The sequence below is a fragment of the Carassius gibelio genome, chromosome B24, assembly GCF_023724105.1.
Source record: "Carassius gibelio isolate Cgi1373 ecotype wild population from Czech Republic chromosome B24, carGib1.2-hapl.c, whole genome shotgun sequence".
NCBI lineage: Eukaryota > Metazoa > Chordata > Actinopteri > Cypriniformes > Cyprinidae > Carassius > Carassius gibelio.
In genome coordinates this window covers 24,985,677-25,010,833 of record NC_068419.1, presented here as the reverse complement: position 1 = coordinate 25,010,833, position 25,157 = coordinate 24,985,677, and the positions used below count along the sequence as shown (strand labels likewise).

General features: G+C 37.4%; 1 protein-coding gene across 1 annotated transcript in view; it reads right to left on the bottom strand.

Moving 5' to 3' along the window:
• Positions 1 to 25,157, bottom strand: part of LOC128012867 (cerebellin-2-like) — a 636,721-nt gene that overhangs the window by 342,656 nt on the left and 268,908 nt on the right. The gene's annotated exons all lie outside the window — the stretch shown is intronic.

Genomic DNA, 25,157 nt, shown 5'->3' with positions numbered 1-25,157 from the left:
TGTTTTTTTTTTTTTTTTTTTTTTTTTTTTAATTGTTATTCATTTAAGAAGAAAAAATGTATCAAGGTTTCCACAAAATTATTAAACTGTTTCCATCAAAATTAAAAGAAATACTGTCTTGGTGAGAATAAGAGAATTCTTTCAAAAATATTTCTTACTAACCATAAATTTTAAAAGATAATAAAATATATCATGTATTGCTAACATGAATATTAAAAATTAATTAGCACTCAGCAAGCAGATGCTGCTTTCCATGCAATACAACATCCACTAATCACAAAGGTATGCTGATCTATGTAGAAATCGTAGCACGAGTCTTTGCGGAGAACCACAGCCATTAGCAATTGCACATACATTATTTCTCTTATGTCTAACTATGTATGCATCGTCTCAGAGCAAATCCCTCGGCACATGCTGGCTGTACATCCCAGAGTAATACGTTACACAGAGACCTCAACACACACTCTCACACGCACCTAAGACTCAGTGAGGAGTGTATTAAGCAAGTGTTAGCTAAATCCAGTGTGACTTCAGAAGCCAGGTTTGATAAGGATGATAGAAGCCACAGCTCTCCCACAGGAGAAGCCAACTTCACACCCCACCCCTCCCTCCAGCAGCACACCGACGAGAGAATAGGACATTTCGTCAAGATGGAATGAGACAGCTCGCAAATTGGCATTTGGAGCTAGACGGAGACCACTGTCAGCCACCCAGCTCTCCGAAACACATCAACCCTCCACATACCAATCACAAAGCACAAACCTTCAGAGAGAAAGAGAGAGACAGAGAGTAAAAACAAGCAGAAGAACTCTACTCATCCTCTCACTGTTATCAATAATACAGAAATGTTCCTCAACCACATTTCTTTTTCATTTTCAGACTTTCAGTCTCTCTGTTTCTCTCTCTCCTTCCTCATATCATGCTATCGAGTTGCCCCAGGGAAACACTACTTCATTTCTGCCTCCCTTTTCCCTTCTCAGCCTCCTCTTCACCTCCACACACTCGGTTTGAGAGCTTAGCTGCGATTTGTTTGTTTTGTTTAATTTTCAATGTAAACATGCTCTTGCACAACCCTCTTCTCTGAACACCCAAAGCTGCTTGCGTCGCACATAAATTGTTTCTGGGTGTGAGGAAACTTCCAACGTAACACAGAGAAATAACTGACCGCACTGCTCTTAATCTCACACTGTCTGCAGGTGACAATGACGGTCTTCTGGAGAACGCAAAGCATTTCCCAAGACAGGTGAGATGACCTTGCCGTCCAGACTATAAGTGCCTCCATTGCCAGATCTAATAAAGGCTGTGCAGAGGATGGATAATGATTGTATTGCTGTGAATGTGATACTTTACGTTTGCTGAAAGAAATGACGATTGTTCGCTGGGGGAGGGGCAGTTGCTCCGAGATGATTTTATGACTGAATCAGGCACTTATTTATGCACACCTGCAACTACACATGAAAGTAAGTATTGAAAAAAGCATATGGTTAAGCTAATTAACTGTATTACTAAAAGTCTGAATATTTTAGAAAAAACTAAAGTATCTTGTGCAAAAATACAGTAAAATTACTGCGAGTAAAAAAAAAAAAAAAAAAAAAACTGTTTTTTATTTTAATGTACTGTAAAATGCAATCTGGAATTGCAATCTCCTTATTAGTCTTCAGTGTCATGTGATCCTATGATTTCAAATTATTTTCAATGCTGAAAACAACTGTGTTGCTCAATATGTTAATGAAAACCATGATACTTTGTTACTTGATACTTTTTTTTTAAATGTATTTAACAACTAAGTATTTTTGCCACATTCTTTGCTGAATAACTATTCATTTCTTATTCATTTATGTTCTTATAAAATTATACAGTATATAAATAATGATCATATTAGTAATGAAGTAAAAGTGTAAAAAGAAAAACATATATACTGTTTTGTGCCACATAATGTAGTTATAAGACTTTTTATTTAGGTGGGAATTTACTTAGACTTCAAATGTACATTTTGTTAATGAAGATAATTAGAGAATTTGCTTCAACGTTTTCGGAGACATGACCTCCAGGGCATCAACAGCCACGACCGGTTAAACATAAGATATAATTTGTTTTGGGTAAATCAGATGGGCAGTCTTTGGTCTAATGAATCTGTTATTTGTTCCAGAGCAAACATTGTTTCTGCTGAAAGCAAAATCTCATCACACTATATTTTATGTAACATTAATGCTGTATCTTAGAGCATGGCTTTTATGATGGCTGTTGTTTATGTTTATTATTCACTAAATAATGTTTTATATTATATATTATTTTGACATTATAACAGTCTTGCGTGTTTGTGATGGTGATTTTTGTGACATTGTTCTGCCATTAGATGGTGACAGGTGACTCTTTCAGAAATCAGCATTTACGACTTTTATACTAAAAGAGACTGGAATGGAAGTTATTTTTACTTTTAATAACAGCTTGTAAGAAGCAGGTAAAAAATGCAGTGAGCAGCAGTGAGCAGTACGACAAAAATAGAAAGATTTCCTCAGCGGACATTCAAAGTAATGTTTTATTGTGAATATGAGATTGAGATTGAGCTGATGAAAGTAATCAGATGTAGGTAATCACACCCGCTCAGTCCATCTCTCTCACACAATAATCGTCATAATACAGTGAGCTTTTAATTAAGTAATACAATAAGTTTTTAATCAAGCAACTCAGCATTCCTTCTTTACTGTAGCTGGATGTTGCTGATTTGTTGCTTTATTAAGCAAGAGCAATTCAACTAACACTGATTTTCAACTAAATGTCTATGTTGCAACCTATCACACAGTATTTCAGTATGGGTGAATGGAAATTTCCACCACACAAACACGTCCATTAATGAGGACATATCCCCTTTATTTCATCTGTGTTGCAGTTGCTAAATTTAATGAATGGAAAAGGAAGAGCTGGAGATAATTAGCCAACCCTTAAGTGCATCTGATGTAACGGTAGTAGGGCATTAGTGGAGCTTTCCACCATCTTGATGCACGCAATGGCTCAAGAGAGGCTTCAAAACCTTTGGTTGCAGCATGTAACACTTTGGCCTGTCTTTTTAACACATGGCTCCTCTCCTCTGCTCCAGATAAAATAAAGATAAGCTGCACAGTGCACGTTTGTGTAAAGCACAACATTTCTATTCAGAGAGGCAAATGTTTTTTTTTTTTTTTTGCTGAGGGATTTATTTTAGACCACTCGCCGTATCTGCTACGAGGCCGGCCATCCCCTTGTGCTGATAAACAGAAGAGTGCAAAGTCTCCAGTGGGTGCGTGTGGATGAATACACACACACACACACACACACACACTGCTCTATTGTCCTCCCTGTTCAATAAGAGACGAGGTGAATAATACCAGATGAGCAGCTCTGAGCTTATTGGATCCCTGCATCTGTATCTATGCGTGTGTGTTTCATTGTATCCCGTTCCTCATTAGTTTTCTCTGTCCGTGTGGACGATAAGACAGTGAAGGGCTACTTTGTGAAACTCTAATCCATACTCTTGCACAAACACGTATGCATAGATGATACAGTGGATGTGCTCCTATGATAATATGATTCCTGTATCTCATTCCCAAACTGAGGTGAGTAAAAGAGAGAGTGGAACAGAATACAGAGAAGGTTTCGAGCACAATATGTGTGTACAGAGAGTTCGTTTCTCTGTACCTCTTGTAAAAGCTGCTTTTGTTCTCCCTCTTGGTGTAATTCTACTAGTTTAGCCCCCAGCTAAGACAGCGCTCGCTCACAAACAAAAGCAGCTCCCACTACTAACCTCCCTCCCTCTGTTCCAAGCTAGAGGGCAGGTGCCAGGGTTGAGTTATGTAAGGAATGACAGCTATGCCTGAGGACGGGATTGGTTAGCTGGGAAAAAGCACCTGTGGGACTCAAGTACCTGCCTCAGTCCTCAAACTGCAGAAAAGCTTTGATTCCTGTTAACAGCATCAGAGAGATGTGTAGAGAGAGAGAGAGACAAGAGTGCAGGGAGACGAAAGTGGGAGTGATTTCGGTGACTATGAGGGATGGAGATGCCGAGGCGCCAGCAAGCCAGATATGATGGAAGGAGTGAGGTGCACAGATAAGGTGAAGAATAAAGTATGAAGAGAGTGATTCATTTGGTCGTGTGGGAATGGAACTGATTTTTTACGCGAATGTAAAATCAAACTTGCCTTGTTTAATGTCTTAATACATATTTCTCCATGTTATTCCAAAGAAATAATGTTCTGTGTAATCGTTTTCCTCCTCCCTAACTTAATTATTATATTATATTATATTATATTATATTATATTATATTATATTATATTATATTATATTATATTATATTATATTATATTATATTATTAATTTGTAAAATAATTTTTAAATGTATATTTATTAAATATAAATTCAAAACATAATATAATATAATATAATATAATAACAGAAACCGATTTAATGCATTCTTGAATAATAATAATAATAATAAACACACTGACCCCTTCTGAATAGTTTCTCATTGAAGGACCTCTTTCACTCAAAAGTATGCCATATTATGAAATAAAATGGACTTTGTCTGAAACTGAATCTAAACGAATCTAAATGACAAAATGAATCAAAAGCTACACCCTGAGGGTACGTGGTCTTAAAATCGTTGATAGAGCTGTGATTTTAGTTTCTTTTCAGAAAGGCAGTATTGTACTGTCAAACCACACAGATATTTAGCACCTCCCCCTAGCCCCCACCCCCCACTTCATTTATAACCGAGTCAAGACTCATTTGCAAACTTGAAGGCTTTCAGCAGATATATCCTCCCCCTGAGGAGCAGGGAGACAACACTCTACTCTCTATAGCTCTGTCGCGCTCCCTCCCATTCCATCCAATGCCTCGCCAACACGAGCTCTTAATGCTACATTAGGATGTGTGTCTTATTCAGCTAGAAGCCAGCGGGCCAGGTCTAAACTCTGCCTGTGGATTAGAGAGATGAGATGTGAGCAGACAGCAGCTGCCCAATCACCTGATTTAAGACTAACAACCTCCAACAGGCCCTCAGACAGACATGCTCTGCAAACGCTTTGCAACAGAGCCAAGGTGCTTTTCGGATGGTGCTAGTGTCTTAGTGATAGAGCAGCAGCCAGACTGTCACTTTTCCATGTCAAATTCGGTATCAAAAGCTGCACAAATTTGTAGAGAACTTCATTTCATCATGCCTTAAATGCCTGTTTTTGCCACTGTCATGGATGGCGCCTATCTGTTTTGCAAAATAAATAGGCATTATGTAAATTTTAAATGGAAATGAAGTGTGACCTACTAAACATAACTCAAATGGAAATGAGCGGTCAGACTAGACAGGAAAAACAGATGACTTAGAATGAATTACAAGATATTCAAAACACTATAAATATCAAACAATGCCTTGTTTTGTCCACACGGTTAAACTCACACAGACACAGACACACACACACACACACTCAATATTCAGTCATGTTATCATTTGAATTCCTTTCACATGACCTGAGGAGCAGCTAAAAGCAACACGGAGTGACAGGTCTTATGGTTTGTCATGGCAACAGGGGTCCGTGATGGATATATTACAGTACTGACTGAGGTAGAGCGACACTTGCATATTCACATATACACACACAGCCCCCCAAATCTCCCTTCAACACAACAAATCAACTTTAAAAACATCAAGAGTGTCTGTGAATATATTTTCAATTTACTGCCTCAGTGCACCAAACATATCAGCTCTCAAACGCTCAGATATCGCTGGCAACACAAGCGCAGCATGCCAATCACACACTTATCAGCTCAGTTTAGATTACTCTGGAAGTTACAGTGTCAAGGGTATTTCCGATCAGTGAGACACTCATACACTGGCATCTGGGGACGATTGTGAGCTGGTATTAAAACACCTGAGCTCTGCTACAATTGGTTCCTCCTAAGAATCAGACAGAAAATGTTCATTCCAATATCCGTGTGAACTCAAGTCCACCAAACCAAAATGAAAGATACGGTCAAAACCACACACAGTCGTGACGGGCGAGAAGTCATGTGTAAATGTACTGGAAACATGCATTTCATTGTAGAAGAAAAAATATAAAATAAATAAAATAAAATGTGTGTGTGTGTGTGTGTGTGTGTGTGTGTGTGTGTGTGTGTGTGTGTATATATATATATATATATATATATATATATATATATATATATATATATATATATATATATATATATATATATATATACAGCATGTGTGCATTATCTATATTGATCTTAAACTGAAATTGATATAATAATAATTTATCTCTATTCATCACTGAATTCTGAAATAAACACTTCTTCAAAAATATCTTTCTTGTTGAACTTTTGAGCAGTCATTTAGGCCTATATGACTTTCTTTGCAAAATTAGCAAAATGTTAAGTTGTTTTCAATATAATGAAACTTTAAGATCCAAAAGTTTTTTTTTTTTTTTTTTTATGACTAAAATGTTAATTTCTCATATCTCTTTTGTAATTCTTTATATTCAGACTTGCCTTGCTACGATCACTTACGTCACAGTTTATCATCAAGTCAGTTTCAGCAACTTCAGAGACTTATATTTCAGTCTGTTCCTCCCACGAAACTATTGTATGACTTCCATTTCAATGTATGGAGCACTTTTATGATGTAATTTTGGAACTTGATGGTCTGGATCTTCTTCCTCTTTCATCATATAGACGAGTGACAAACACATTCTTGACGAAAAGACCTCTCTCTCTCTCTCTCTCTTTCTCTCTCTCTCTCTAAAGAATCCAGGTGGCAAGTAAATAAATCCAAAGTAGGCCCATACACAGACAACTACTATAACTACAACGGTAGCACTTTATTTTACAGTCCTGTTCCTCATGTACCTACTATGTACTTATTATAGTAATTACAATAACTATGTAATAACTAGGTACTAACCCTAAACCTACCCCTAAACCTAACCCTAACCCATGTAGTTACCTTGTGTTACCAGAACTTTCTTAGATAAATACACTGTAAGTACACTATAAGTACACGTTAGTACACGTACTGTAAAATAAAGTGCAACCACTACAACTTTGTCATGGTGGGGACTTTCCATGATCTTGTAGACTGAAATAATATGTCCCAAAACTATGCGCTCATAAACCTTTCTGCAACCTTTTTTAGATATTCATTAAGACGTTATTTAGCATGTTTATGTTCCCCGCAATGCAGGTGATTTCAGGTTTTACTATCCCTACAGGGACCAACTGTAGATAGCATAACCCGACCCACGCACACAAATATTTAGCATATACTAGGCTCAACTGGAGTTAATTCCTTTAAAGGCATGCACTTATAAAGAGAGGGTGAGTTCTTAAGCTGTTGAGATATATGTTTTCCTTCAGGCAAACTTCAGAAAACAAACACACACACACACATAAACTCACGAAACCCGACACCTCCCTCTCTTTAAACGATACCACAGAGTAACGGCTCAATAGTTAATCTCTCTTGATGTTCTTTGTGTTTGAAGGAATTGAGCAATTGCTACATTAGATGACTATTGGCCCTTTGAGGCTATAATATAAACGTTGAAATGGCGCATACGAAAGGCATATGTAGTTTTTTTGTCAGATTTTGTCGATTAATGTCACGGAAATGATGCTGGCTGATACATATTTATTGTTATATGTCACCTTAAGTGGAAAAATTGTGCCTTGAAACGTATTCCTCTTCATCTTTCCTTTGCAAACACATACTACCTCACTGAATATACAGTCTAAGCCAGCCTAAGATGGTCTGCTTGTCTCGTAGACTGGCCTATTGACTGGTTTTAAAGTAAATTGGGGATATTTAAAAATATTACTTTACTTCTTGCACATTTATTTGACACTTTCAAAGTGAAATGTCCGGTAAGTGGAGCTAAAATTGTGTTCAGTTTTACCTTAAAACAGATGAACATGAATCCGGCAGTGTTTCATTATTTTGGTTGTTGTACACCACACGACAGTTCGAGAATTAAATGTCCAGTAAGAGGCGCCAAAAGTTTAATGCTCTATTGTGTTTTAATATGACACACCAACGTGCACTAAACCCTACCCAAAACCTGACCGATATTGTTACAAACAAATTTGAGCAAAAAAAAAAAAAAAATATCTGCTGACATTTTAGCTCACTTCTACAAGTATCTGTGTTGTTTTATCATTACTCGTATTTCATCGGACCCAAGAGCTCCACATCACAAATGCAGTGCTGCACCAGTGGAGCTACCTAGCAAGTTTACTACAATAGAAAATCCATACATGTGGAGCTGGTTATGTTATATAACCATCAAAATGTATCAGTTTACAAATCATGTGGCATCTATGGCAAAAGCAAGGAACCATGCAAAAGTCTTTATTAATCGATAATATGTCCTTGTATTCATAAATTGTGTAGAAAAGAATAAAAGTAGTAGTTGTTTTACTGAGTCTCGTGTTTATTTCAGCTAGAAATTGCAGTTAATTGTATGTATAGTGGTGTTTTGTGGAGTTTCTGCAAAATGTAGGTGATTGTAAATTTTTCGGTCCCACTTTATATTAGGTGGCCTTAACTACTATGTACTTACATAAAAAAATAAGTACAATGTACTTATTGTGTTCATATTGTATTGCAAAACACTTTTGCTACTATTGAGGTGGGATATGGGTAAGGTTAGGGAGAGGGTTGGAGGTATGGGTAAGTTTAAGGGTGGGTTAAGGTGTAAAGTATGGGTCAACAGTGTAATTATAAATGTAATTACATAAATTAAATACAGATGTAATTACATGTCGTTTTTTTTTTTTTTTTTTTTTTAATAAGTACATTGTAAAAAACATGTATCTACACAATAAGTGCATTGTACTAAATAATTAATTAAAATGTAAGTACACAGTAGTTAAGGCCACTTAATATAAAGTGGGTCCACTTTTTCCAATGAGCCAACCAGCTGAAAACCAGCAAACCTGCTTAGGCTGGTCAAAAATGTTTCTACCAACGTGGTCACCTTTTGATGTTCAGTAATTCCTTCATTCTCTTTCTCAATCACTGTCATTCCTTTAGCCCATCTCTTTTTCTGATGAAAAGAGAGGAAAATTAAGATGGAAGAAGAGTGAAAGAGGCAGAGATAAAGTGATGAGCAGCAGTCACTCACTGTGTCTCTTTGAAGGACATCGATTGAGTCATCTATTCCCGACGGTATATACGGTCCTGAGTATTTTCAGACAGGTTTGGTGCGGGTATGTATGTGTGTGTGTGTCTGTGTGTGTGTGTTTGTACGTGTAAATGATTTTTATCTCTGGAGGGGGAGGGATGAAAGAGTCTTGATGGAAGGACATCAGAGACAAGAAAAAAAAAAAAACACTCAACCAAACAACATGCCTCTGACTAGCATTAGCATGTTATCATCAAATTAGCCAAATTTAGCCATTTTAAAACTTTAAAATGGATTTGTTCTGCAGTCTGTATGAAAATAAAATATGAGGTAACAGTCATTGTTTAAATATTGAAAATATTAAGAAATATTAATTAGCACTGTATCTCAAATAATAAAATTAAAATAAAGATAATATCTCTGAACAAATATTTACAATGGCAACCATAGTTCCTAGCAGAATAGAATAAAATTACTGTACAGAAAATGTTTCATCATGGGTCAATACATATCAGTGCTCTCCGACAATGGCTACAGATGCTGCTGATAGAGCTTTATTTGTATTGTACTGAACACCAAAAATTACTGTAATTTATGGTTTCACACTGAGTAGAATCTGTGGTAACCATGGTAACATCTTTTTAAGGGTTGCTAAATGATGAATAATAGGTCCAAATCGTTCATTAGTGCTTAAACGCTTTGTTCTCTCACAATGACCTCATGCGGGAATCGTAAGCGATTTTAGCTTTAGCTAGTTAGACTCAGTGGCTTCACCTTCACAGTGGCCACTGCTGTGTTAATGTGTATGACTTTCACAGAATGTGCCACAGACCTGGGAGGCAGGTCACTTCCTCTGGTGCTCCTGTCTTCCTCTCCCCATGGTCCTCTCATTCCCTGATTCCCTCTTTGCTTCCATTTTTCCTTCCCTCTCTCCGAGCAGGACATTAATCAGCTGGACACTGAGTATCTCTCTTTCTCTCTATTTCTCCCCCTATCTCTACTTACAAACAACAACCTCTTATTCCTCTGAAGAAAATCAGGAGGTCATTTTAGAGATGCCTGTCTATTTGTGTGTGTGTGTTGGTAAGTGTTTGTAAAAGAGCTGAGTGGCGTTCTCTGTTAGCTAGACATCCTGCTATCAGATAGCTGCTGGCAATACACAGATAAGACCAGATTAACTTCCTCTCTCTCTCTCTCTCTCTCTCTCTCTCTCTCTCCCTCTCTCTCTCTCTCTCTCACACACACACACACACACACACACACACGCACGCACGCACGCACACACACACACACATTGAGATCTAAAGTTAAATGACTGCTAGTCGATATATGGCCTATTGGATATCAGCAAGAATGGATAATAATATGAATGGATATTACCATCATACCCTAATCTAAAGGTTAATGTAGGGTTTTCTTCCTATGTGATTAGATCTATATATATATATATATATATATATATATATATATATATATATATATATATATATATATATATATATATATATATATATATATATATATATATATATATATATATATATATATATATATATATATATATTTACATTTTAATTAAACTGTTTATTTATAAATTATATAGTATATATGTTTATATAATAAATAACATTAATTGCAAAAATAGATTATAACTTTATTTCCAGGTTTACATTCATTTTTTGATCCAATGTTTACATTGTAACCTTAGCTGTTTGGATTCCATTGTAAACAAAAGTGTGTGTGTGCAAGTTGAAAGGTTAATTACGTGAGCATTTTGCTTTGTTAGAGCAATATTAGCTTACACTTATTAGGAATCTGCAAGGGAGTGCAAAAAAAACTCAAGCAAGGTTACTCATTTTCACATACTGCAATGGTGGTCAACGTCAACGCTCCCGTGAGAATCAACAGATCTAAAGATCAGGTTACATCCAAGGGTAAGTTAAAGGCAGACTTAACCCAACACAGGTGTGCTTTATAGTTAATCTTAAAATTTCTAATTTACCTTTAGTGCTCACTTTGATTATTACACGGTGACAAAGTCCAATTACTTTTAAATGTAGGTAATTGGCAACGTTGCTCAAGCAGACCTGAACACCTATACTTATAGTAGTTTCAGGCTTTAATGGTTGAATTAGACTAAACGCAGACCTCATGTCAGGAAATGTGCTATGGGATAGTTGAGCAGATGCAGGTGAACATCCATAATTGCTTCTGTGGCCTCTACTGCAATAAGGCAGTAGGTTTCAGGCAGTTTTGCAGGGGGCCATGTGTGTGTATTCTGCTGCCTATGCCTGTAAATCAGCGGAACGACTTCATGGGCATCACAAAAAACATTGGCAGGTCTTCAGCATCCACTTGTTACGGGAACTGTGCCATCACTGGGACATTCGCGGGTTGTTGTGAAATTGAAAGCAGAACAAAATACCAAGGAAAAACCAAATGGGATATATATTAAATTTACTGTAACTTTAGCATATCGGTGGAATCAACTGCCTACACATCACCCTGTGCGAGTTTTCTTATACCTTCAAATGTGCTGATATCAAACAAATGGAGAGAAGGGTGAAAGGTGTCTGAAGGAAGGAGGAAATGAAAGGCAGATGAGACGATGTGTACGTGTGAAGAAGAGGCGGAAAAAGTGGAAGCATGTGTGCGTACGTCTGCGTTCCCCTCTACTTCACTTTTCATTATTTTATGCTTGCTGCATCTTTTTAAAGGTGCTCTCCTTCTTTGTCACTTTCTTGCCGGCACCTCATTTTTTTTCTCCCGTTGCCTCTCTTTGTGGCCTCGGCAGGAATGATGGGCGACTACTCCACTGCCGCCTGCAGCGCTGGTCTTTATCACACTGTACACGCTAAATATAGCCCACTCTGTGCGTGTGGGACGGAGGGGAGCGAGCATCTACAAATGATTTAGTGTGTGCATGTATGTTTGCATCAAGAAGGGTTATAGAATCTGGGGAAAGCTAACACTTAGCATTAGCATTCATCTCAAAGGCAGTTGCTGAGCTAGCGCAGGACTCCCTTGGAAGTATGCAATTTAAAATCGGCTGAATATAGATGTTTGTGCAGCTATATCAGCATTCATTGAATATTTTTTGTTTTGTTTTTTAAACAGAATGCTAACCAGACAATGTGTGCGTGTGTGTATCAAAGAAAGTTACTTTCTTAGTATGACGCAAATTGCGTAGTCAGATTTTTTCCTTTAGCACTAATTAATTTCTCCACAAGATGGCAACACTAGCCGGGTGCGTTTTTTTCACAGCCACAAAAGAAACAACAACAAACTACTAGAGATGACAACAACAGATGCCCGTGTTTTGACAAACACTTATGTGAGGGTTTTAGATATACCTACAACTTTACTTCAAGTGAGTACAAAGACTTTTTTTGTCACTCGTGACATCTGGAGAGATGATGAGGATGACACTGTTTAGTGGGTATGTGTCCACCGCATGTGTTCGTTCACTATCAAATGGTGTACTTTGAAAAGTTATATTTCGACTGTGTGTGTACACTTTCAGAAAAATAAGTTAAAAGTTACATATTTGTACCTTATTTACCCATAAACAGTACATGTTAGTTTCTTAAAGGGACATATAGACATCTAAAATATACATACTAGTATCTTTTGAAAGAGCACCTGCCAAGTGAAATTGATGTATATATATTTTTATTTATTTATTTTATTTTATTTTTTTGAGAGCGAGAGTGGCATCTCGCTTTGCCAGATAAGGCATTTGCTAAACCAGCTTTAAAATTCACATGGGAAACTATAAACCTTGTGTAAACCTTAAAAAGAGCAGTAGAGGTTGTTGTCTAAGTCATCTAAGCAACACCATGTGGCAGTATACTTACTATCTCCCTCTATTGGTCAACTCTATAGTTCTTCCCTACAAATGCTAAATATTTCAGGCTGTTTGTGAAGCTCATCAGACCAGGGTTAGGAATATCTTATCTTAAAGACCCGGTTCCTTTGCATACATATCTGATGTGGGTTTCGGTGGAGACTCAAAGTCTCTCTCTCCTCTATCTCTCACTGTGCACTTGCATGCAGAATGATGAATCTGTACACATGGTGCTGGTGTCAGAGAGAGTGGGGAACAGATGGTGCTCTACGCTCAGAGGAGAGGTTACGGACGCCAATAGGCAGGCGAATGCAGCCCAACACAATTACCGACATCCACTCTATTCCTCCAGCTGAAATATGAATATAGGACTGTGCTCTACTGGATAGGCAAATGAGCAGACAATGAGGTCATGGCAAGTTACTGCTGACAATTCTTTTTATGCTTATAAAACACATGGCAGACATCACCTTTCATAATGGCTGTGTACGTATTTAAGAAGACTAAATGCTATTTTTTTTTTTTTTTTCATTTTAAAATAGCCACACAAAGATGCAAAAAAGCGATAGACATGGGAAAAAAATAAAGCTCAAAGAGTTCTGAAATGAAAACTAAACAGTAATTTGTGTCTGTAGCCTAAGGTGTGTTTATACTGACACAGAGATTGTATGGGGAGAGAAAAAAAGGCAAGTTTTCTTAACGATCGAACAGACTGTTACATAATTTTAAATGGTTCATTTTTCGAATACTGTACCCGTCACAACATGTTTAACAGAGCCAAGGGTTTGGTGACGAGAGCGAGGGCGACATTGGCAAGAACTGAGAGATGACATTCTACTGTTAAACGATTGATGCATTTTTTTGGGATATAGTATAAAAATGTTGGATGGAAAAATGATTAACAATTAATTAAAATCATAAATTAATTTCTGAAAAGTGAGTAAAAAAAAAAACAACAACAAAAAACACCTGGTATGACTAGTGCAAACATTTGGGGTTAGTAATATTTTGTAATGTTTTTAAAATAATTATCTTATATATATCAAAGCATATATCAATTATTTTTATTTATTTTTTATGTAATACATTTTGGGGGGATTGTTTGATGAAAACATCATTTATTTATTTATAAAAAAAGATTATAAATATAATTAAAAATTTAATAAAAAAATAATAAAAATAATAAAAATAAAAAAATATATACGTAGGGTGGGAAGCTGTCTGCCTGATGACAGATGCAATGATCCCAATAGGAATTCTGAAAAAAAAAAAAAAAAAAAAAAACATAGTCCCAAAGAATGCTACATATGTGGCATTCTGTTTGGAATGCCTGAAGTCTGATCTTGGATCAGCCACAGGGTAAAAAAAGTCTAGCAAAAACAAACATTGACATGCAACATGGCTTCTTCATTAGCCTTGGATACTGAAACCAAGAGACACTAAAGAATTCCACAGAACCAGGAGACGACAAACAAACACACTGACACACACACAACAACACAAACTCACAAAAACACACAGTATGGAAGCTGCTTATCATCTCTACATTGTGTTTGTTCACCAGGACTACTGCTGTAACTCCACAAGCACACACTCATACACACTAATGCAAAAAAATAAACATTCTCGAGGGAGACAGACAGTTCAAAATAATACCTGCACCATTCAAATCACTTCATCAGCAGTGGCACTAACATTTCACTGTACTAAGGCCTTCTGATGAACCCTGTCTCAGTCCTCTATAAACCTGATGGCACGCATACACATAAAAATGTATTTGTCATTCCTTTGCAGTCATCTTTGACCGCATCTCAGATCTGCATCTAAAATGCCACAAAGTTTCGGTGACATAATGCTTCCAGTGGAACATCATGTCAACAAATGTAAAACTACAATATGATAAAAGTCTCTAGGCTTTAGAATAAAGCATGGCAGCACGGGGCACAAACTAATGTGGTGTTAGTTATAACGTTTGGTTTAAATATTTCCACACTTGCTAGCATAACCAAAGTTACAGCACTTAATAGTTGCCACATCAAAACTATATAGAGAAAAAGAGTGTCAAAATGTAAAAATATGTTTTTGTTACAACATGCCCCTCACATATTAGAATTTACCCCACCTTAGGGGCAGGTTGTCACATTTCACTGCCATTTTTTGAGGTAAATATAGAAAAACATATACACTGTAATTATGAAACAAAGTGTGAAAGTGAAAGTGTTAAATTAATGTGGACAAAAACTAATTATACTCTAAACCCACATGGATTTATTAGAATTGTCAAAAATTGTTAGGTTGTGCCTCATGCTTCCCTACAATTGAGTTTTTCCACATTAAGAAACCTTGCATGTCAAGATGCTTTGACGCATCAGTAAACTTCGGGCATCCATGAACATGTATTGCCGCGAAACCTGATGTATGTTTAACAACTGGTTTGTCATTTAATGGAATTATCTAAAATTGGTCTTTTGAATGGAAGGTTACACAATCTGTACACCCTATGACAAACTGTTCTGGTCATAAAAGAAATTAAGTTTTTGTTTGTTTGCTTCACTTTTTCTTTCTCTTCCAGATGTCACCTTTGTGGCTAGTGAGCAAAGGTAAAATTAGATCTATGAGGCGGCAAAGAAATAAGAAATAAAAGGGAGAGAGCGAGAGAGAAAGAGCGAGAGACTTCTTTGTGTTCTTAGACAGGCATCTGATTTGAACCCACAGTTCAGGACCTCTTCCCAGAATACAAAGCACACTTTTATGCACCTCAGACAAAGCATTGGTCTCTTCCATGTGCACACAAAGCCTCCTCCACTCACTTTGTACACCTTTTGTTTGTTTTAAGTGCTATATTTTCCAATGCTAGCACTAGATGTGATGAGACACTGATGTTCGCGGTGTCCACTCCTGCTTTCAATGAGGCCCTGTATTGTTTTCTTTACATCAAAATAATTAAAAGACTAAAGTGCATAACTATTCACATATGGTGGCATGAACAGGACAGTGTGCAAAAAGGAGAGAGCAGATAGAGAGATCATATCACGAGTAAACAAGAAAAAAACAACAACAACAACAACAACAAAAAAAAACACCCTGCTACTGCAAACCCAACAATCAAAAGATATCGACCGCTCTTGCTAATCAAGCCAGACAGAGTTTCCACAGAAAACATGATGTGTGTGCGGGTTCGGATGTGTACTTAGCTTCTACATACTTCCTGATTAGGCACATTTGCTCATTTCCCGAAATGCCTTGAAATTAATGAACAAACAAGTGACCAGCGAAACCTCAATGATAATTAGCACAATTATGAAGCGACTCCCTACAGCTCTCGTATGCCAGAGACTTACAGTCGTGTTCATGTGCAAATTATAAGCTGTGTGATTTATTGGCTGGTGACTCCAAAGCCTCCAGTGGGTTTACTGGAAGTAATGTTATTGGCTTCATATTTTGAAGAGGTTCTCATTTGCTAAAGGAAAATTATTAAACTCAGTCCTGTTCGTTTTAGAGCGTTTGGTTAGAAAACAAGATGCCGTCATTTGAAGTACAGATGGTAAACCCACATGCCAGAACTCAAACTTCCTCTTAGTGTCTGGCAAGCCTAGAACTTCAAAAAGTTACAGGGTCAACTCCTCGGGGAAGAGGGATATTTTTGATCATGGTGACTGACAGGAGACATAATGCACCACGTCCCAGAATACAGAGTGTTAAGTCAACAATTACAAATAGTTTTAATTGCAAAAATGAAGAAAATTATCATACTGGTTTACACTACCATTGCATAGTTTGAGGTCAGTAAGATATATTTTTTTAAAGTATCTATCTTTCATATTCATAATCTAATCTAGCTATTATAATTCTTGGATGAATACCCATTTAAAAAAATCAATGTTAATTTAAAAAAAAAAAAAAAAAAAAAGAAAAAATCTTTATAGTTATTTTGATCAAAATGATGCATCTTTAAGAAAAAAAAAAAGATATATTTTTTCTTACTGACTGCAAACTTCTGAACGGTAGTGTATTACTGAGTTTTCTGAGACCATGTAGTAGTCGAATCAAGCAGCAAATGAAATGATTCCTGCAACCAACAGAAATATTTCAGCTGTGAACAGATCATCAGGATACACAAATCACCCTTGAGAAAAACAAACACATTGACGTCAATTAGAAACATAAAAATGCATCAACACACTATGCTCATCTACACACAAACATATAAACCTTCATTGATATTCAGCCAAAGCAATAGTGTAAATTCACTCAATGAGGCGAGGTGCTGCTGAGATGTTCTGACCGACCCTATAAGACAAAAACTCGCTGAATTTTATCATTTCCCCCATCTTTGTCTGTTTTTGTGTCTGACGCATAAACCCGAAGGAATGCTGGTCAGGACAATAGCCACAGCTGGACAGGACATCGGCCATTGTCTGGTTTGTTTGAGCAATGACACTGTTTTATAAATCAGTATGACTTAACAAGAAAAACATGTGAATATCAACTAGACAGATCGAATTTCCCCTTCCTTGCACGAACAATGGCACAACCTTCTCATAGCTATCTTAATTAGCGATACGAATCAGTTAATTGTGAAATAATCCTTAATATTAGCTTCCAGTGATGACACTGCAATCGTTCAGATGGATGCTTTCCATGTTTATTTAGATGCAACAGTATTAACATGGTATCGTCTCTGATCTCTATTTTACTTTAATGTGACTTTTTACCTCCCTACGTGTTTATTTATTTATTATTCATTTGCTTGTTTAATTCACTCTCTTTTTGGTAGCACTTTATTTTACAGTCCTGTTCCCCATGTACATACTATGTACTTATTATAGTAATTACAATAACTATGTAATAACTAGGTACTAACCCTAAACCTAACCCTACCCCATGTAGTTACTTTGTATAACCAGAACTTTCTTAGATAAATACACTGTAAGTACACTATAAGTACATGTAAGTATACGTACTGTAAAATAAAGTGCAACCCTCTTTTTTTATAGCACTGCATTCCTTTAGCAGTGAAACTCAAACAAATCTTCGCCACATCCCTTTTTTCTAAAAAAGGTAAGTACAAAGTTCCACAATAAACAATTAAAATATTTGATGCTATTCAAAAAAGCATTTTCACCACTTCAGCTAATACTTAATTAAATAGGGAACCACTTAAAAAGACACAAGAATGCAAACTTTTTGGATTCACTTTTTCAAAAGTCATATTTCTGGAATAATTTTTTCAGCTATGGATTAGCACTTGTGAGTGTTTTCCAGTTCCAAAAGCTTACCTTATTCTATCAAAGATGGCCAAAGTATTGGTACTGTTGAAAATATCTTTGATCTTGACTATGCAAATACACCTCTGAGGTGCAGATCAATACCCCTCTCTTCCTATTCCGCCTTCCCTGCATCCCTCCTTCCCAGCCTCTCATCGTTTTTCATTGAACAGCAAGCTCTTTCATACTGGTGCTGCCCATTAGGATTCAAGTGTGGTGTTCAGGCAAGCTCTCTGACTTAAACAAATGACAGAGTCTCTCCGTCATTTCCATGTCTTACTGTCAGACTCCATTTTTCTGCCATCCATTGAGGCTGTTACACATAAATGGCTCGGGTCGGCCGAAGAACAGTTCGTGACTGGTTGAACTTGTACAGGGGATGTCTGATGTTTGCTAATGGGTTTTTTGCATGATTGGTGTGTTTACACACTCTGTGTGTGCTGGCTATCACATATACACACACGCAAACACTCAGAGTTCACACAGCGAACTCCAGCATGCAAAGACAAAATAATGCAAAAGCACAGTGTGTCTATGCAAACGAACTCATCACATGACCCTGTTTTTCCAAATTACATCATAAAGCATATGCACACATACAATGAGTGAATGGCATGTGAGAGTGTTCAAGATAAAGACAAAGGTTAATAATACCTTTTTAGGGTCAACTGTATATTAGGCCTCACCTACCTAATATGTTATTGCATTTAAATGAATGAATGAATGATTGATGGATTTTTATGTTTTTACATTATTGTATCTATATTAAAAATACCTGCATGTAATAACATCTGTAATTAATTTCTGTAATTATATTTATAATTATACTGTTGGCCCATTCCTTACACCTGTGGGTGAATCCCTTAAACCTACTCAAACCACCAAACATGTCCTTAACTTTATTCATATCCCACCTCAAAAGCAGCAAAAGTGTTCTGCAATACAATATTAACACAATAAGTACATTGCACTTATTTTTTGATGTAAGTACATAAGAGTTAAAGCCAGCTCATATAAAGTGACCCAATTTTATATTTATAATTTAACTGCTCATCATGTATTCAAGTCATTTTATGCATGAAAAAAAAAAAAAAAATGATTAGAGAGACATTTCATTGATCCTAACCCTTATTGTTTAGAGTTGACATGAACAGACAGGGAATGTCTGTGGCTTGTAAATGTTCACCAGAGGAACTAAAAAAAAATAAAAACCAGGAACTGGCCTGAGAAACAATGGAGTTCTACCACTGAGCATCCTGTGAGGAAGACAAAAATGTGTGTGTGTCTGTATGCGTTTGTGTGCGTGCATATGTTTTTGCATGTATATGCGTGCATGTTATTGTTGATAAGAAGTAGTTGAGTGAGGTGTGGCTTCTAACTGTGCTTGTAGCGCTGGTTGACTGAAGATATGGAAAGACCGCATTGTAGTGCACTTCAAAGCCTGCGTTCTCATATCGGCATTAGTGCACATTCTCAACCAGCCCACAGGGACTCGACTAGTTGTGCATATATATTTTAAATTAGCGTAACTATGACTAAACGCTAAAGCGTTAAAGTGGCTGTAGTTGCTATCAAGCGAGTCCAACATCACATATGGCGTGGTACCCGAGTCTCCCTCCTGGGCTCATCATTTGGCCTAGTTCTCTGTGGTCAGCCCAGATGGAAGGGTCTTTATTTTGGCTCTTTCAGTCGATCACAGCACACAATAGGGCGACTGGTCACTTTTCTTATGTTCCACTAAAACGTTTTTTCACAAATATGAGACTCTGATCAGTCTGCCAAAGACAATAGAGGACAAATAAGCAAGATCATAGAAGCAGTCCATTTCTGTCCTGTTTGAGTTTGTTTGTAAGCATGTGTTTGTTTGCATGAGGCCACTGGCCCATTTTGAGTGTGAGCACAACTACATCAATGTTAATGGTCACAAAACATGGCATGCAGAGCAGGCTGGAGTTTAGGGGCCGAGGGCTGTGCCGTATAAACAAAACTCATCCAAAGAGATAGAGAGAGAGAAAGAGAGAGAGAGAGAGAGAGAGAGAGAGAGAGAGAGAGAGACTGAGTAAAACTGAGTGAGTGATGACCGCCAATCAAAACGGAGTGCCGCAGCTCTATCTCTCCAAGCAAGCGTCACGTTTCTGGCACGAAGGCCAGAGGAGATGGAAAAATAAGAGGGATGGGGCAGGGGAAATTGGAGACTTAACAGCAGTGAAAGCCCATTATCATGCTGTGGCAGGGCTGAAAAAAAATGGACAAAAAATAATAACATAATAAATAAAGACAAACAAATAGGAAGGCAGGAAATGGAAAGCAAGCAGAACTGGCAGGGGCATCTTGGCTTCTCTCTAGAACCCATCTGCATTTCTTTACAATCATAAAACAACTCTAGGGCAGCATTTATCAGCCTGATACAGCCTCTGGAAAGAGGGGAATTAAAGAGCCAAAATGAGATATGGGGAGATAAAGATGCTATGTGCGCAACGGCTGCCATTTGCTGCAAGATGCCCCAGAGGGGAGCAGGTTGTGATGGAGAGCCACAAATTTACACTTCGAATGTTTTCCGAGTAAGTAAAACAAAAGCCGTGTTTCGCACAAGACAGGTTCAACCAGCCATTCTGTTCCGACGCATGCTGGGAGTGAAGTCGAACGGGAATGATTCAAGCCCTGGACCCGTGCCAGCTCTGATACATCGGCTGTTTCCAGTGGTGCGGGCTCTGGGTGACCCCTGTGGCGGGCGTGTTAGAACATGCATGGAGATGGTTTCAGAGAGGTTAGTGTCGGAAAAGAATGCTATTGTCAACACAGGTTGTCATGGCTTTTGAATGGCAAATAAGCAGAAAATACATTGGGTTAATGTGTTAAACAGTAAGAGGGTGCGCCAGTGTGTTCTTAGCACCGGTTTCTTACATGTCAACATCCATTACAGATGTCAATCAAATAAACTAAGCAAACCAGGTTTGTGCACCATTCAGAATTCAACTAAAAATGCTAAATAATACTAAGTCTGAATTGAGTCTGCAAACAAGCTGCAGAATTGCTATTTGCATTCGAATGAATGGTATTTTTAAGCAAAAAAAAGAAGAAGGAAAATAACAAATTGAAATTGAATATAATTAATGAATAACTAGAAACACAAATTTGAGCAATGGAAACCTAAATCATGGCTTTCAAATCAGGAAATCCGTCTTCCTCTAATTCCAATTCAATTTACTGTGAGTGTGGCCAATTCAATTCATTCTTATGAACTGAAAGGGAGCCAATTCCTCAATTCAGATTTTTGCACAACCCTGATTCAAACAAACAGCAAAAAGCCACCAAGCAAAATCGCCAGTGTAGGAGTGTCTTTCTTCATCTCCCAGGCTCATGTCAGGCTGTGGGAGAGGTGCGTGTTGACAAGCGCAACCCCTGTCTTTGTCCCCGTATGTTTGTGTGTAAACAACTGCAAGGGCAGAGACACCAAAACACCAGGAATTCCAAACAAATGACCCAAATGAAGAGCTCACTTGCCAGCGTTAAAGGGACACAGTTCACTATGCATCTGTCTGCTAACAAGCACCCTACCGGAGAGCCTCTTGTGCTCCATTTACGACCTCACTGGCCTGAGAATGAAGAGAAGGGACCGACCCAGGGGTCAATTACAATCAAGCAACTGCCAGATCAGGAAACAACCTTTAAGTTAGATGCAGTCATTTGTTTGTTTCAGACTTAATCAAACAGGATCCGCAGTCTCCTTAAGATGCTTGCAGAAGCATTGGCAAACTTCGGCTACCACTACATTACGATACCCAGGGGCTCCTCAATATCAAAGCAGCAGTTTAAGAGTGCATTTATAAAGAACAAGCCCTTACAGTTCTATTTCTCAAGACAACTTCTCTGTCTGGGAAGGATGAACATTTCTAAATAAAGTCACATTTTTCTTTTGAATCTAATGCAAATTTGCACACTAATAATTCCACTGTGCCCATTTTGACACATTCAACTGACAACATACTCAGTATTTTCCATATCAGAGGACCAAAAAAGAGAGGGAGAAATAAACATCAGTCTTTCCGAGTGGATCACTCGTTTACCTTGTCATTATTATTCGGTTTGCATATCAAATGTGTTTACATAAAAATAACAGACTTGCCGGAATGAAAACAATTCCCTTGTCAGCCTGAATATTTTCTTGTTGAAGTCTGGCCTCCGCTAAATGGGCTGTTCAATCTCAATACATCTCCTAAATGTGGCGTGACAATTTGGGCATAATTACGTGGATAATATGTTATTAACAGAGACATAGTAATGTCTTTGGACGCCGTGAGGTGTTATCTCCAATTACCTTCATTTGGGCTTTGTAAAACGATCAGGTAAAGTGTGAAATAAGAGAATCAGATAAGAGGGAGGGTTTGCAGGTGGAAATGTAAATATGCATTCGATCGAGGTCGTAATGTCGAGGATATTTCATTAAGCTTGCCCGCTGCCTGCTCTGATAGCCGGGATTGGATGAGAGGGGAGGGAGGAGAGGCTGGAACTGAATGGATGTAGCAGAAAGAAAGAAAACACACACACAAAAAATTGAGCTGAGAAAAGGTTGAATTGGAATATAAACTGAAGTGACATGGCATCTATCTATCTATCTATCCATCTATCTATCTATCTATCTATCTATCTATCTATCTATCTATCTATCTATCTATCTATCTATCTATCTATCTATCTATCTATCTATCTATCTATCTATCTATCTATCTATCTATCTATCTATCTATCTATCATTTCTATCTGTCTGTCTGTCTGTCTATCTATGTCTTAAAAACTGAATACTTCTGCTACTGCTACTTCTACTTTGAAGTTCATTCTACTTCACATTCAATTTTCATTCAAATTGCTATTCTGTATTCTGTCTCATACCTCAATTCAAATGTAGGTATTCAGGCATACAAAATGTCTGTTTAAAATACAGGAAAAAAAATCATTTTTGGAGGCTTTTTGTCAATTTAACCAATAGCAAAAGGATTGAACAAAAATAATTTTTAAGATGGGAAGAGGACAGGCCGATTTCAAAACTCCTTTTCATTTTTCAAGCACCAATGCACATACTCTAACCACTATGTCAGCTCTGTTTACCTCCTGTTTTCTACAGGCAGTAATAGGCAATAAAGCGCAAGTGTTTAGTCAATTTGCACCATTGTGTATTGACACAAGCACAAACACACATACACTTTTTGTACAGCGGAACAAAGTGACCAGCGCTGCATTGTTAATACGGATATCAGCCTGATTAAAACATGCCTGGGGCACTTTCACGTTTGTCATAGTTAGATTAAATTCATTTTGAGGCTTTTGTATTTGTCTCCTTGATTTTCTCTCTTCCATACACATACACACACACACACACACACACATTTTGTCAAGCACCAGTGGCCAGCGGTCAGGGAGAGAGGATGCATTGCGGACATCATCTCATTCATCATGAGTTGGACAAGGGGCAGTAGAGTTGACAGAGCTGTTCCATCAGTCACAGCAAAGATGTCACAAACACACACATACCCAGACTACCACACACTCTCACCGGAGATCAGGTTGAGGTCCAGTGAACAGTTTATAAACTTTCAACACACACACACATACACTTGCATCTTTTACAGGGAGATCTTTCTTTCACCATAAATTCTGCGCAATGAGACACACATGCTAACAAACACACATTCACTGGAGACAAACACACACCCACCCACAATTGTTCCAGCGGCTGTTGTGTTGTTGGCTCAGATAGGGCCTGTTTTTGGAGGAGATGGTTACCTTGGCGTTGGGTGACAGCAGATCAATCTGTAATCTGTGTCTGTTATTGATGACGGAGTGTGAAAGAGAGATAGTGGAGCTCAATTCCACCACCTTTCATCTCGCCGTTGTTTCTGAACTGATTCTGCTTGATTCTTGACGTGACACATTCTGCATAGAATTTCACAGCACAGCGGATAATTGAAGGAGAGATTAACTTGCTCAAAAGACTGGTAGAGGTGGTCAGATTTCTTTTCTCAGAACAACTGCTAAAAAAAGTATAGTAACACTCGCTTAAAGTGAAAGAGATTTCTGAGAAAAAACATTTAAGGAGAGCTCAACTCCCCCACTGTTCAGCAAGGCTCTCAGATGAACACTGCCAGTAAACGCAGAAGAAAGAATCAGGGTGGAGGCCTTGCACGTACAGTATAATAATATTAGACAGAGACACAGTGGCTATAAGGCCAGCCAGTTTCTACTCTCTCTCTCGGATTCTGTTGCCTTTTATCATTTAAAGGAATATTCTAGGTTATTTAAAAATTAAGGTTTATGGACAGTATCTATGCTGTGAATGCACTTTATCTAGCACTTTAGCAGCCTAGCACACAACACCTCAGTCCAGGTCACATTTCACCCTCAATTACAAAAAAAGAAAAAAAAAGAAAAAAGGTGCCATCATTTTGTTTTTGTTTTTTTAAACAAAATTCAGCGCCTATGATGTATTCTGAGTGACATTTTCAGTGATAATTGTCATTGGATTCTCATTACTGAACTACTGAAATACAGCTTTTGATCACACTTTATTTTTAAGGTCCATTTTTCGCTAGTAAACAAACAGTTTTGGCTTAATAAACTCCCAATTTGCTTCTTATTAATAGTTAATAAGGTAGTTGTTAAGTTTAGGTATTGGGTAGGATTACGGGATTATGGGATTTTAATAATATGCATGCTAATAAGCAACTGGTAAATACTGAGAATTGGTCCCTATACTAAAGTGTTACCCAGTTTATATATATAATTTATTATAAAATGTCTTAAAATGATGTGCAAAATTCAATACCATGTGCTCAATTATCCTTTATAACATATAATTTCATTTTGAAGAGAAACGTGACATGCTGGTAACAGATTTCATG